This window comes from Petaurus breviceps, unplaced genomic scaffold (genome assembly GCF_028583685.1).
Source record: "Petaurus breviceps papuanus isolate PSGF00001 unplaced genomic scaffold, PetGlider_PUasm1.0 118, whole genome shotgun sequence".
Taxonomy (NCBI): Eukaryota; Metazoa; Chordata; class Mammalia; order Diprotodontia; family Petauridae; genus Petaurus; species Petaurus breviceps.
Window position 1 is genome coordinate 27,747,508 of NW_027185616.1, and position 14,902 is coordinate 27,762,409.

Genomic DNA, 14,902 nt, shown 5'->3' on the forward strand with positions numbered 1-14,902 from the left:
CTCTGTCTACCCTAAGAATGACTTCTAAGGCCTTTTTCAGCTATAAAGCCTGTGATCCAAGGTCATACAGGGAGTAATTTGGAGAGTCAGAATTTATGTTCCATCCTTCTTACTACAAACCCACTACTTTCCCTACTTAGATCACATTGTCTTATCTTGTAGCGGAAGACTGATTTGACCGGAGAACTTGCACATCTCCTCTGTGTTGCCTCTAAACTAGTCACCTTGGGAGATAGTATACATTTCAATGATGGCTGCCCTAGTTTACTAGATATTTGTTTCTCTTTTGGGGGAATTGTTTTCAGAGTCAGTTTATAAACCACAAAAAGAAACCAGTTTCATTACTTTAAACCCACGCTTCATTTGTAAGAATCACAATGGTATTACTCAGATCAACAACTTTTTTACTCAGCAGACTTAATCCTGAAGGACTTTTGGCTGTTTTGCAATATCAAATGTTCAGATAATGAAAATTTGTCACTCCTGAAAGCTTTCCAAAGAGTAAACTCAATTGTAGTATTAGTGACCTAGATAAAGGTTAAAAAAGGAATGGGCCATAGTGATGGGGTACCTGGGGTCTAGATCAATTTGTGAAACCAACTTGTAAAACCAGTCTGTTCAATTGTAACTGCAATGTGTCCTTTCCCACCCTTAAGATCTGCCCCTTCCCCCTATCCTACACTCCACCTAGGCAACACCCTGTGACCCCTTTGTTCTTACTTAATCTCTTCATTTCTTCTGGGCCTGGCCCACACCCTCCTTTGTCCTTGCCTTTTGTCTCCTTAATGACCTGGCCCAATTCTTATCTAAACTGTCTATTCACCTGCTCCTCTTGGTCAGCTCTGACCTTTATCTATGCACTGAGGCCCCTCCCTTCTGGTCAGCCCTGACAATGGCAGCCCTACCCTTTAAAGGTAAAAGCATGTACCCCTCTCACTAGCAGGTCCCCTAAAGGACTCTTGCCCACTTCTCATGGAAGCATAACAATAAACTTCTACAACTCTCACTCTAATTACGCCTGAGACCTTGAATTCTTTCCAGACTCTAGTGCAGGTTTTCTGGTCTTAGATAAGATCAGAATTCCTGCTGAACCTATTGGGATTCCGTCCCTCATCAATAGGATCCTAAAGTACTGTTCCAAAATAGGAGTTCCCAATGTGTGTTGTGAACCATGGTGACATCATTGAAATAAATGAAAAGTCCTCATCAGATGATGATTTTTGAAGGGGACACTAGTTCTTTAGGTGAATATTTATTTAAATGTTTTAAAGAAACAGTTGAATTACCTGGACTTTGGAGAAGAGTGATGGTTATCAGCAGAAGACAAGGATGAAATGGAGATAGACACAGAAGTTTGTGGATGGGCTGTTGAGACAAACCCACCTGGTCCCTAACACCTTTGTTCTTTACTTTTGCACTGATCAGGTGAACATTCCTTCCATTTATCAGTCTGAACTAATTTCAGGAGCTTCCCTTCATCCCTTTATTCCACCCCTTCTACCCCAGTGAGTGAGGTTGAAGATGCTTGAAAATATGACTTTCAGATGGACAATATTTAGGACTGAACTGGGGCTAGAGGAGTAGATTTTCTTCTTGATCATTAATAATGGAACTAAAAGTTTGTTTACTGGTTGCAAATTCCATCCTTGGGTGTGGTGAGCTACTAGAGGGCCTTTGGGCTTTGCAGCTTCTGCTTTTGTCTGTAGCACTTCCTCTCCTGGCTTAAGGGTTAGTACTTTGTCAGTACTGCTAGTTTTAGATTCATCTGGGTGTCTGGATTGCAATGTTTCATTGGTGGTGGTGATGGTAGTTGTGGGGTGGTGGTGGTGGTGGTGGTGGTGGTGATGGTGATGGTGATGGTGCGTGTCCCTGTGTGCTTTCGTGTGTGTGTGTGTGTGTGTGTGTGTGTGTGTGTGTGTGTGTGTGTGTGTGTGTGTGTGTGACAGAGACAGAGAGACAGGGATAGAGACAGAGAGATGCATATAATGGAGTGTATTGAATAGGGAAAACAAAACAAAACATTTTTAGACCCTTAACTGAAGATCACTTAAATTAGTTCTTTGCCTGAGATGAAATGAAAAGAAAATATCTGGGGTGTTTAAGGGGAAACATTAAAAGGGAACTGAGGAAAAATTGAAGACATGACTCAAAGGAGGGTAAACAGGAAATAGGTTTTCTTAATTTGATGGGGGGAACAGAAATGATCATTCCCCACTAAATCAATAGTTCTAATACAGCTCCTGTTCTGGCAGGACAAAGGTGATTAGTCTTCCAACCCAATCAGTTGAAACAAATTCAATCAGTTAAGTTCATTTGTTTCTATGTGTGCATTTTCTCTTATATCTAGTTTTTCCTCTCAAATTCTCAAGTAAACAATTTAGTTCCGGCCCTCATCTCTTCTGGACTAGACTCTTTTAATAGCTACTTGGAGCTAACCTCCAGCATCTTTATTCTCCAATTCACTGTTCACACCACTTCCCAAACAGTCTTCCCAATGAACTGCTCTGTCAGCATTGCTTTTCTCAGAAACCCCCAATGTCTCTCCCATGCCTTCTAGAAAAGTACAAACTCGTAATGCTATTTTTTGTTTGTTTGGTTTTGTTTTGGAGGGGACAGTAGAAATTTGTCATGATCTGGTTCCTTACAATACGTCAGGATTTATTTCACATTTTTATTCCCCTTCACTTAAAATCCATAACAGCGGAATTCTCTATCTTCTATTCTCATTCTGTCCTATCCCATCTCATTGCCTTTGCCCATCTTGTTCTATATAAAAAACCCATTTCTTCAGTGTACAACCCAGATGCTGCTCCTCTCTGAAGCCTTTCCTGGCTATGACAGGTGCAAATCTCTTTTCAGGTGACTTAATTTTGTCTGATGGGCTCTTTGCACATTTCTTATGAGCATGATGGAGTAGAAAGCATTGAAATAAGTTCAATTCCTAATTTGGTCATTTACTACTTTTGTGACCTTGGGGCAAGGTGCTTAATTAATCTCCCTGGGTCTCCTTTTGCTCAATTCCCCAAAATGTGGAGGCTGAACCAAATGAGCCCCATCTAGCTCTAGATATCTGCTCTTTTGTACTTATCCTTCCTCAATCCATCAGTAATCGTTTATTAAGCACCTACTATATGCTAAGCACTTGGTACAAAAGCAAAACAATGCTCAAGTAGTTTAGATTCGAAAAGCGCAGGGAACATATATATGCCTATATACTTTTTACATATATACATATATTCCATGTATACAATATGCACATGTTTGCATATATGCATGCATATAGTACATAGAGAGCATCTTGGAAACTTTGGAGGGGAAGGCTAATAGCTGGATTGCCCAGGAAAGGTATCATGCAGAAGACAGAACTTGAGATGAGGTTTTGATGGAGGGACGGATCCCGATAGGTTCAGCAGGGACCCTGATCTCATCCAAGACCAGGAAACCAGCAAGGGCATCTGGAAAGAATTCAGCTCAGCCTTGCTTGGAGTTAGAGTTGAGAAAGTTTATTATTTCGCCATTACAGCAGGCAAGATTCCTTTAGGGGACCTGCGAGTGAGAGGGGTACAGGCTTTTACCTTTAAAGGGTAGGGCTGCCATTGTTAGGGCTGGCCTGACGGGAGGGGCCTCAATGCATAGACAAAGGTCAGAGCTGACCAAGAGGAGCATGTGAATAGACAGTTTAGATAAGATTTGGGCCAGGCCGGAGGAGACATGAGGGATTAAGTAAGAACAAAGGAGTCCCAAGGTGTTGCCTAGGCCTAGTGAGGATAGGGGGAAGGGGCAGAGTCAGAGGTTGGGAAAGGAATTTTACAGATGACAATTTTACAATACAAATTGCAGTTACAATTTCACAGACTGGTTTCACAAGTTGGTTTCACAAAATGACCTAGACCCCAGGTACCCCATCAATTTGAAGGAAAACTAGGGAACCCAAGATGCACAGGTGATAAAGGAGTACATTCCAGGAATGGGAGACAGCCAGGTCAAAAGCATGGAAATTGGAGAAGTAGAATGTATGAAGAATAGCAAGACCAGAATGACTGGAACACAGAGTATGCAGAATGGAGTGATGTGCAATAAACCTGGAAAGTAGGATCGGGCCAAGTTAGCAAGGACTTTATGTGTCAAATAGATGCCTTTTTATTTGCTCCTTGAGGCAATAGTTGGCCACTGGAATTTTATTGCTTAGGGGTGTGACATGTCATGGTTACCCCTTAGGAAAATCTCTTTGGTGACTGTGTGGAGGATGGATTATGTTGGGGAGAAGTTTGAGATAAAGTAGGAAGTTGTTGTTCAGATGAGAGGTGATAAAGGCCCGAGCTAGGCTCATGGTTATATGTATGGAGAGCAGAGGTATGGGAAAAATCTGATAATAGAAATAATAAGATCGGGCCACTAAGTGAATATGCAGGGTGAGAGAGAACAAAGAGCTTGGGATGACACTGAACATGGGTAACTGGAAGAAGGATGATGGGGGGGAATGAGTTTTGTTTTAGGCATATTCAGTTTGACATGCTTATGGGATATCCAGCTTGACATGTCTAATGGGCAGTTTGTTTGGCAGAAATAGCACTCAGGTAAGAGAATAGGACTGAATATATTTAGGAATCATATTCATTGAGATAATAGAACCCATGGGGGCTTATACCATCATCAAGTGAGAGAATATAGTGTAATGAAACCCCCATTCAGAGACTTGGGGATCATTCACATTTAGAAGGCTGAGAAAGTATAGAAGTAGGAGGTAAACTGTGAAGAGGTAGGAGATAAACAGCGAAAAGGTAAGAGAAAAACCGAGAGAACAGTGTAAAAGGGAGAGAAGAGATTGATTAGTATTGTCAAATCCTACAGAAAAGTAAAGAAGGAATAAAATTAAGAAAAGGCCAATAGATCTGGTTATTAAGAGATCAATGGTAATACTGGAAGGAGTACCTAGAGTTCTGTAATAAGGCCAGAAGCCAGAATAAAAGTTTAGAAGAGAGTAAAAGGAATAAACTGCCTTTTCAAGGTGAGAAAGGGTAAAGATATATAGAATGATACCTACCAAAGATGATAATGTCTTGTGAGTGATTTTTGAAAATGGAAGAGACATGAGTATGTTTTTAGGCAGCAGGGAAGGAGCCAGTAGGTTTATAAGGAAAGAGTAAAGAAAAGAAAAAATGGAGATGACAAGGGGAGCAATCTGCTAGAGAAGAAAGGAAGAGATGGGATTAAACATTATTTTAGAGTAATTGGCCATGGTGAGAACAACTAACTCTCTTCATCAGAGACTGGAGTGAAGAAGCATATTGGGAGATGATGTCAAGAGTTGAAGGGATGGAGAGAAGGATAAAAAATAGAGCTCACAGAGAATAACCTCAATTTTTTTTTTAAGAAAGTAAAGTATGAAAAAAGGTCCTCAACTTAAAGGTCATGGGGAAGGAGTTGTATGAGAGACTTGAGGAAGAAAATTTGGAATAAACGAATGAAAAGATCATTTGTTAAGAGCTCATACTGGGGATATAAATACAAAAACTTCCTGCCCTCAAAGCTTATATTTAATTTTTTTTATTTAGAATTTTATTTTTCTCCATTTAAATGTAAAAACATTTTTCAACATTTGTTTTTAAAACTTTTGAGTTCTAAATTCTGTCCCTTCCCATGCCTCCTTCATTGAGAAAGCAAGCAATTTGATATAGGTTATATAGGTGTAGTCATGCAAAACATTTCCTTATTAGTCATGTTGTAAAAGAAAACATAGACAAAATAAACCCAAACAAACCTCAAGAAAAATAAAGTAAAAAAAAAGTATGCTTCAATCTGTATTCAGACACTATCAATTCTTTCTCTGAGGATGTACAGCATTTTTCTTTATAATTCCTTCAGAAGTGTCTTGGAGCATTGTATTGTTGAGAATAGCTAAGGCATTCCCAGCTGATCATCTCACAGTATTGCTGTTACTTTGTACACAGTACATTTCACTTTGCATTAGCTTGTGTAAGACTTTTCAGGTTTTTCTGAGAGCATCCTGTTCATCATTTCTTTTTTTTTTCAAAATTATAACTTTTTCCTTATTACTTAGTTTCAACACCATAAAGAGACATTCCCATACATAAATAAAAACATCCAAAAATAAAAGAACTGTATATTAAAAATTACGTTGTATGACATACTTTAAGCATGTAGTTCTATACTTTCATTTCAAAACAGTTTTGTTTGTCATGTTAGTAGCTGAATTTCCTTAGTGTGAATTTACACAAAATATTATAATGGCCTCTTAAGACATCATTTTTACTATTATCACATTATTACTAACTCCCACCACCTTTCATTAACCTCCCTTTCTTCCTCCCAATTAAGAATACAAAAAGAAGGGTTGGGGTGGAATAGGGTGGATAATTGTAACAATTGGATCAGCAAAGGGGCCATGTGTAGGTAAGCTTATCTTTCTGTCTTGTGTATATATCCATTGTTTGACGGAGACTAACACCTCTAGAGAATTTTCAGGTCATTTGAGTTTCAAATTGTTGTTAAACCCCTTTAGATTATTCTTATAATCTTTGCTTATTTCACTTTGCATCAGGCCATACTACCCATGATTCCATGAAATCACCTCTCATCATTTCCTTTCTAGATTTCTCTGAATTCATGTTTTTATTTTCCAAACTTCTTACTCATTCTGGATTCTTGTAATATTTTCTCTTTGACAAAGGAGTGCTGAATTTTGACTATTATATTCCCAGGAGTTTTTATTTGGGAATTTACTAGAGGAGGTAATCTATGGATTCTTCCTATATTTACTCCACCTCCTGGTTCTAATAAATCTGGGCAATTCTCTTTTATGATTTCTTGAAACATAGTATCCAAGATTTTAACTATATCAATGTTTTCAGGGAGCCCAATAATTTTTTTATTATGTCTTGACTAGTTTTCCAAGTCAGTTGTTTTTGTTGCGAGATATCTTATATTTTCTTCTTTGAGTTTTTCAATCTTTTAATTTTGTTCTATTTCTTTAAAAAAATTTTAAATTAATTTATTTTAGTTTTCAACATTCATTTCTACAAGATTTTGAGTTTCAAATTTTCTCCCCATCTCTCCCCTGCTCCCACTCCAATATAGAAAGCCTACTGATGATCCCTTCCTTCAGTGTTCCTTCTCTTCTATCCCCCTATCTCTCCCTTACCCCCTTTCCCCTTACTCTTTTGTAAGGCAAGATAAGCAAATAAGTACTTAGCGCCTTGTTTTTTCTGCTTGATTATATCAAGCCTTTGTTAAAAAAACAAAACAAAACAGAACTTGTGAATCCCACAGAGGGAGGAACTTGATGAGGCAACAGGACGGGATGAGGCAGGGAGGAGCTAATGGTCACATATAAGGAGAAGCCCAGGCTGGAGAGAAGAGAATTGAGAACAGAACTTGTGGTGGCAGAACTGAGAACTGAAAAATGAACTGAGAACTGAGAAGAACTAAGAACTGAGAAATGAGAAGAAAGGAGAACTGGGAAGAAGCATGGCTATGGTGTCAGTACATTGTCTGTCTGTTTTAATGTTACTTTGTCAGATTCGTCTGCTGATAGAGGACATTGATGTTGTTACAGAAGCCCTGGGACCTTATTGCTGGTTCAGAAGCCACGAAAGAGGATTTTCTTGTTATATGTTTACAGAAATCCTGGAGGAGGATCTTAATGATGTTATCAGAGGTCCTGGGACTATACTGATGATTTGTGTTGATTTCTCAGACCTTGTTGTTGGGTCTATGTTGATTTCAGAGGCAGAAAGTGAATTGATGATGGCGCTGGCAATGTATATGAATGTTATTGTGGCTTTGTTAAGCTTTGTCTTCCCAGGAACAGAAACCATGAAGGACTTGAGGTGGACTAGACACTGTGAGCTTCAGTATGGAACAGGAATTGCACAAGTAGCTGGACAAGGACCTGAGAGCTTCCTGCCCCTTAATCCAGGTGACAGTTGGATAGATTCAGGCATGAGCTGGGACCATGGAAGACGAACCATGGAAGCTGAGAGCCTGCCTTGAGTTGAGCTGAAAAGACCTCTCCTTGGGTATTTAATGCAAACTGAGAAGATCATGATTTACTGTGGCCTAGGGGTGGAGAACTTTGTACTCTGTATCCTGTACCTTTTCAGGATGATTAAATTAAAGATGATTGGAAACTAATCTCCAATTAAGAAGAAAGAAGACTTTTTGACTGAGAGATTAAGACAATGTGACCTAGGGGTGGACAACTCTGAGCTTGGTACTTTGTGTCTATTAAGGAGGCTTGCTTCCTTAAGGATTATTGAATTAAGTTCTTACTGAATGATATCTTTTGGTGAAAACTACGTGGCCATTTTAGTGATAAATTATTATGTCATAACATTGTGAATGCTGTACTTTGGTTTCTGTGAATGTTTTGCTTTAATTCACTGCTGAGTAAATAGAGAGTTCACTATACTATGTAATCAGAACCTTGAAGCTGTTCACAGTAGCAGTCCTCTGGAATGCTGCTTGTGCTTGGCTTTATACATACATACATATATATACACATATACATCTATGTATCTCTTTATCTTTCTCTTTATATCTGTCTCTCTGTGTGCATGTATATGTATATATATATATATATATATACACATATATACTCACATATTTATATATTCCCTTCAACTATCCTAATACCGAAAAGTCTCATGAGTTATGAATATCATCTTTCCATGTAGCAATGTAAACAGATCAACTTTGAAAAGTTCATTATGATTTCTCTTTCCTGTTTAGCTTTTCATGCTTCCCTTGATTCTTGTATTTGAAAGTCAAATTTTTCTGTTCAGCTCTGGTCTTTTCATCAAGAATGCTTGAAAGTCCTCTATTTCATTGAATACCCATATTTTCCCCTGAAATATTATACTCAGTTTTACTGGGTAGGTGATTCTTGGTTTTAATCCCAGCTCCTTTGACATCCAGAATATTGTATTACAAGTCCTTCGATCCTTAATGTAGAAGTTGCTAGATCTCGTGTTATCCTGATTGTGTTTCCACAATACTTGAATTGTTTCTTCCTGACTGGTTGTAATATTTTCTTCTTAACCTGGGAACTCTTGAATTTAACTACAATATTCCTAGGAGTTTTCTTTTGGGGATCTTTTCAAGAGTCAATTGGTGGATTCTTTCAATTTCTATTTTATCCTTTGTTTCTAGAATATCAGGACAGTTTTCCTTGATAATTTCTTGAAAGATGATGTCTAGGCTCTCTCTCTCTCTCTCTCTCACTCTCTCTCTCTCTCTCTCTCTCTCTTGCTTTTTGGAGAGAGGAAAGTAGGCCAATTGGGGTTAAGTGACTTGCCCAAGGTCTCAAAGCTAGGTTTTTGTTTTCAGTGTCTGAGGCCAAATTTGAACTCAGGTCCTCCTGACTCCAGGGCCATTGCTCTATTCACTGCACCACCTAGCCTCCCTAGTCCAATATTTTTAGATCTATTTTCCAGGTCAGTTGTTTTTTTCAATGACATATTTCACAATGTCTTCTATTTTTTCATTCTTTTGGATATGTTTTTATAGCATCTTGATTTCTCATAAAGTCATTAGCTTCCATTTGCTCCATTCTAATTCTGAAGGAATTATTTTCTTCAGGGAGCTTTTGGACTTCCTTTTCCTTTTGGCCAATTTTGCTTTTTAAGGTATTCTTCTCTTCTTTGACTTTTTGGACCTCTTTTGCTATTTGTGCTAGTCTATTTTTTCAGGTATAATTTTTTTCAGTATTTTTTTGGGGGGGTCTCCTTTAGCAAACTGTTGAAAAAGAGCTCTTGCAGGTTACAGTCTATATGAATTTCTTGGTTAAACTTGGAGATGTAGACCCTCGTTTTGTTTCCAGCTGCCTGTTTTCTATTGCCTGTATTTTGTTTTGTTTTGTCTTTTCTTTTTTTTTTTTTTGAAGTTCTCAGGTTTTGTTTTTTCTTTTCTTTCTTTCTTTCTTTCTTTTTTTTGAAGTTCTCAGGTGGAAGAAATCACTGACTTTCAGTTTCTCACTAGATTTCAGATTAGAGAGGACTTTGTGGATTGTTGAAGTAGATATGCAGGAGTTACGTGGTCTGTCTTGAGTACCAAAGCCCAGACAGCTGATCCTAGATGCTAACTTGTTGGAAATAATGGAGACAGAATCCTTGTCCATAAATGAGCTTAGATGGCCTCTTTGAACTATGAGACTCTTTAACTACTTACAAGGAGTGACCTCAATCCTTTTAAGTAGTTAAAAAGTGTTCCTCTTCTCTCTGAAGTTGCAGGAATTTCTATTCCCAAATTCAGTTCCCTCAAGGAGCTAGTACAGCAATTTTATGAGATGAGGAAATGGTATAACCAAGTCTCGACAAAGCTGGGATTTACCTCACTGCCTTCCTTAGACCAGGTAGATGTATCTAAAGTCTCTGCCTCTCAGAAAGGATTGCTCATTATTTATGACAGCACAATAATATTCTATCACAACCACATATTACAATTTGTTCGACCAATCCCCAATTGATGGGCATCCCCTAAATTTCTAATTCTTTGCCCCCAGAAAAGAGCTGCTATAAATATTTTTGTACATATAGGTCCCTTTCCCTTTTTTTTTTTTGACTTTTATCTCTTTTGGATTACCTCTAGTAGGGGTATTGCTAGTTCAAAGAGTATGCATGGTTTTATAGTGCTTTGGGCATAGTTCCAAATTGTTTTCCAGAATGATTGAATTAGTTTACAACTCCACCAACAATGCATTAATGTCTCATTTTTCACACATCCCTTCCAACATTTGTCATTTTCCCTTTCTGTCGTGTTAGCCAGTCTAATAGGTATGAGGTTGTATCTCAGAGCTGTTTTAATTTGAATTTCACCAATCAATTGTGAGTTAGAGCATTTTTTTCATATGGCTATATATAGTTTTTGATTATTTTATCTGAAAAGTGTTAACATCTTTTGATCATTTGTCATTTGGGGAATGGCTCTTATTTTTATAAATTTGATTCAGTTCTCTATATGTTTGAGAAATTAGGCCTTTATTAGAGAAATTTGCTTCATTTTTTTTCACAGTTACTATTACTAACTGTATTTTCCTCCATCCTATTCCCCCTTGTTTATTCTATTCTCTCTGTCTTTTCACCCTGTCCCTCCTCAAAAAATGTTTTGCTTCTGACAACCCCTTCCCCCAATCTGCCCTCTTTTCTACCCCCCCCCATTCTTATACCCTTCCTTTCTTACATTTCTAGGGTAGGATAGATTTCCATACCCAGACACCCAACTGCCCTTACTATCCTGGGGGAGTAAAAGTTCTGGTGGCTGGGGCCAGGCACCCTCTCAAACCATTTAACCCCAGCATTTGCAGCTTGCTGTTAAAATGGAACCTAGTCTGGAGGTGTTTACTCTTCACAAGGACCAAACCTTGTCCTGGATTTTTTCTTCTGATCTTCTCAAATTGTCCCCCAGGAAGACCTGGTTATGCCCCTGTTCTTATTTATCTCCACTCACACTTTGTTCATCCTAAGGTGCTATTTTAATTCTTTTTTGGGGGAAAAATCTTGAGAGCTTGGAATTTTCTGACTCTGTCATCTTCCCTGAATCCTCTGCCTTTTAACTTTTTCATAAAGGATAGCTCTGCTTCCAGGGTAGAGAGTGCACTGTCCCAACCTTCAGGGGTTTTGTGGAGCTGTTTTCAGAGATACTCCGAGGGAGTAAGTTTTCCATTCTTCTAAATTGGTATGATCTAAAAAAGAGGTGTGTTTACTTTTGGCCCGTGCTCTGGTCTGTGAGTAACCACAAACACCCTTTTCTGTCCTGGAACTGTGAGGAGGATTCCCCTCTCCACTGCAGCCACAAGCTCTGTTGTGCTGGTGGCCCTCCTTGCCTGGGACTGACACCCAGGACTACAACCTGGTTATGAATTATGGGCAAAGCAAGAATCCTGCCTCAGTGCTAGCACGGGGACCCCTGTTATCTCCTTTTGAGAAAATTTTCAAACCTCTTACATTCTGTTGGCCAAGAGCTCTGGAAGCAACTGCTGCCGCTGCTGATTTAGTAGCAACCAAGGCCTAGTCCTGGTTTGTTGGGTCTCAGCCTGTGTTGGACTGTACTCTACTCTCACCCGGATATGACTTGTCTTTTCTGCTGACCTTCTACATTGTCTTTGGCTAGAAAATTATTTCACTCCATCCTTTTTTGTGTTTTGCTGCTTCAGGAATTTTTTTATGGCATTATTTCAAGGTTGGAGAGACCTCAGGTGAATCACTGCCTTTTCTCTGCAACTTGGCCCTGCCTGAAGCTTACACTTTAAACAGGGGAAACAGTAAATGTATAGGGGAGTCCTGTCTAGGGAATGTTTATTGGTCTGAGAAGTAAAAGGATTGTGAGCAGACTCATAGGGAAATTGACAAATTCTTTTTAGAAATGGGAGTATTGATTTGACCACTGTTTCCATAGTAAACAGTTGTAATTGAGAGGAATATGAGAGGCAGGGTACAGCTGCTATTGTGAGTGGTATAGAGAAGCAATAAGGGAGGGATAGAAATATAAACTTGCTTCAGGGGACACTAGTTGTGATTATATAACACAAATTCGTAGGACCAGTTGGTATGGTTGTACGACTTCCTCTAGCTCAGCTTAGTAGAACACAAGCAGGATTAAAAAGGGCAGATGGTTGGAACAATTCATAGTTACAGTCTGGCAAGATGTTAAGAGATAATGCAAAACGACAAGAGATTCAGGAGTCAATATTAGAGAAGAATTGAACTGGTTCACCAAAGGGGTGAGATTGGGAAGGAAACAGAATATAGTCAGGTTAGGTATGGTGACACAGGAAAGTAATGAAGGGGGAGAGAAGTTGGACCTCATGAGAAGAGCATATTTAAGAGCAGAAGGCTCTATAGGGAGATAGACAATGAAAGAAGATTATGCTCAGAAAGTAATTTTGGAGTTCTTCATCATGGAAGCAAACGATTGTCGATTATGGCAAGACCAATGGTGTGGCCATTCCTGTGTAAAGATGGGGTAGAGTAGAAGAATATGTCCTGGGAGCTGAGTATATTGAGGAACTGGTTTAGAGGATTTGAGGCAACATCAGGAAGTATATTGATGTCTTCCAGTTTAATTGCAGGAGTGAAGAAACTAAGAGTCAAGCACTGAATTCTTTAAGAAAGGAGGGAAAATGGCCTTGCTCTATTTAGATCATAATCTTCTTGAGGATAAGTTCTGTATTATACTGATTTTTGTAGCCCCAGCTGCTAGTGTTTTGCATACATGCACTAGATATCTATGAGATAATCAACTGAATTTCACTGAGCTCTCAGTAAAGGTGCTTGGGAAGAAAAGCTTTTAAATTCTTGAATGATAGAGATAAACAAATGTTAATCATGGTTTGGGATACCTAGAGTTAGTTTTTGTTGAGAATTCATAAAGTGATGGCTGACTCTTCCATAAGTATGGAAAATGAACTTTTGAATGAAAAAAAATCTAAGTATTGATACAAAATCATTTTGGTGGAGTAGAAAGGACAAGAACTTAGACAGAGAATGAGAAGACCAAGTTGGGGTTTAGATAACATATACTTCTAGTGTTAGACTCATAATCCTATTTCTTTAGTACTAACAATAAATGATAGTATTACATTCTGAAACTTGCAGTGAGGTTTGCCCCCACCCCTACCCCTGTACCAATATCAAAGATGTGACTCAGATTCAAACATCTCACATCTATTCATACAGTTTCTTTTCAAAGTATTTTCACCTAACTCACCACTTGTGTTAAATATTCTATAATTATTGTGCTAAGGTCTTTCTTTTGTTTCCCTAAAACAATAAAGAATTAATGGAAATTCTAACTATCCACATACTTTGACATCTGGGTTCCTTAATTTCTTTTTAGTCAGACTTGTAGTGTGATCTGGTGCATTCTTGGAGTCAGAGACTCAGGTTCCATTTCTCCTTTTTCACTTATTAGGTGTGTGTTCATTAAACTCCCAGCATCCTATAAAGCTCTGCAAGACTACAAGCTATAGATGAGGGGTCGAGTTTGCTTTATAAAAGGGAGTTTCATTGTCACCAAATGTTTCCTCAGTTACAAAATCGTCAGGACTAAAAAAAAAAAAAAAAAAAAAAAAGCCAGATCCCATGGCCCCTCAAGCTAGCCAGCAAATACCACTTTGTACTTTATTTGGTGAAATAAAAAAAAAATAAATCCTCCAAAGACTTGCATTCTGCCCCTAGCTCTCCTACTGGCATGCTGCATGACTTTATATAAATCATGTAACATCTCCAATTCTCAGTTTATTCATTAGTAAAATGAAGAGAATTGAGATATTTTTAAAATTGCATTTTGATTAAAGAAATGTCCTGTCTGAACCAAAATATTTATAGTAAAAGTTTTTGTAATATTAAAGAGCTGGGAGGAGAAGTAGATTCCCATCAATTGGGGAATAATGCCTACACACCAGCGGATCCACAAATGTAATAGGATATTTCTGTGCTATGTGAAAAAAGTGAATAAGATGAATAGTGAAAAATGAGGTAAATTTTAGATGAACTAAGTTACAATGAAATAAGTACAACCAGGAGCTCAACGTACAGAAAACTACAACAATAATAAAAATGAAATGAGCAAAAACCATAAAACAATAGAAATTGAATTCTGTGAAATTATAATGATCAAGCTTGGGGCCAGATAGATATAATAATGCAACTCCTTTCTTTTTAGGGTGGAGGATTTTCCTTCTTTCCTTTTCTTCCTTCCTTATTTCCTTTCCTTTCCTCCCTTTCCTTTCCTTTCCTTTCCTTTCCTTTCCTTTCCTTTCCTTTCCTTTCCTTTCCTTTCCTTTCCTTTCCTTTCCTTTCCTTTCCTTTCCTTTCCTTTCCTTTCCTTTCCTTTCCTTTCCTTTCCTTTCCTTTCCTTTCCTTTCCTTTCCTTTCCTTTCCTT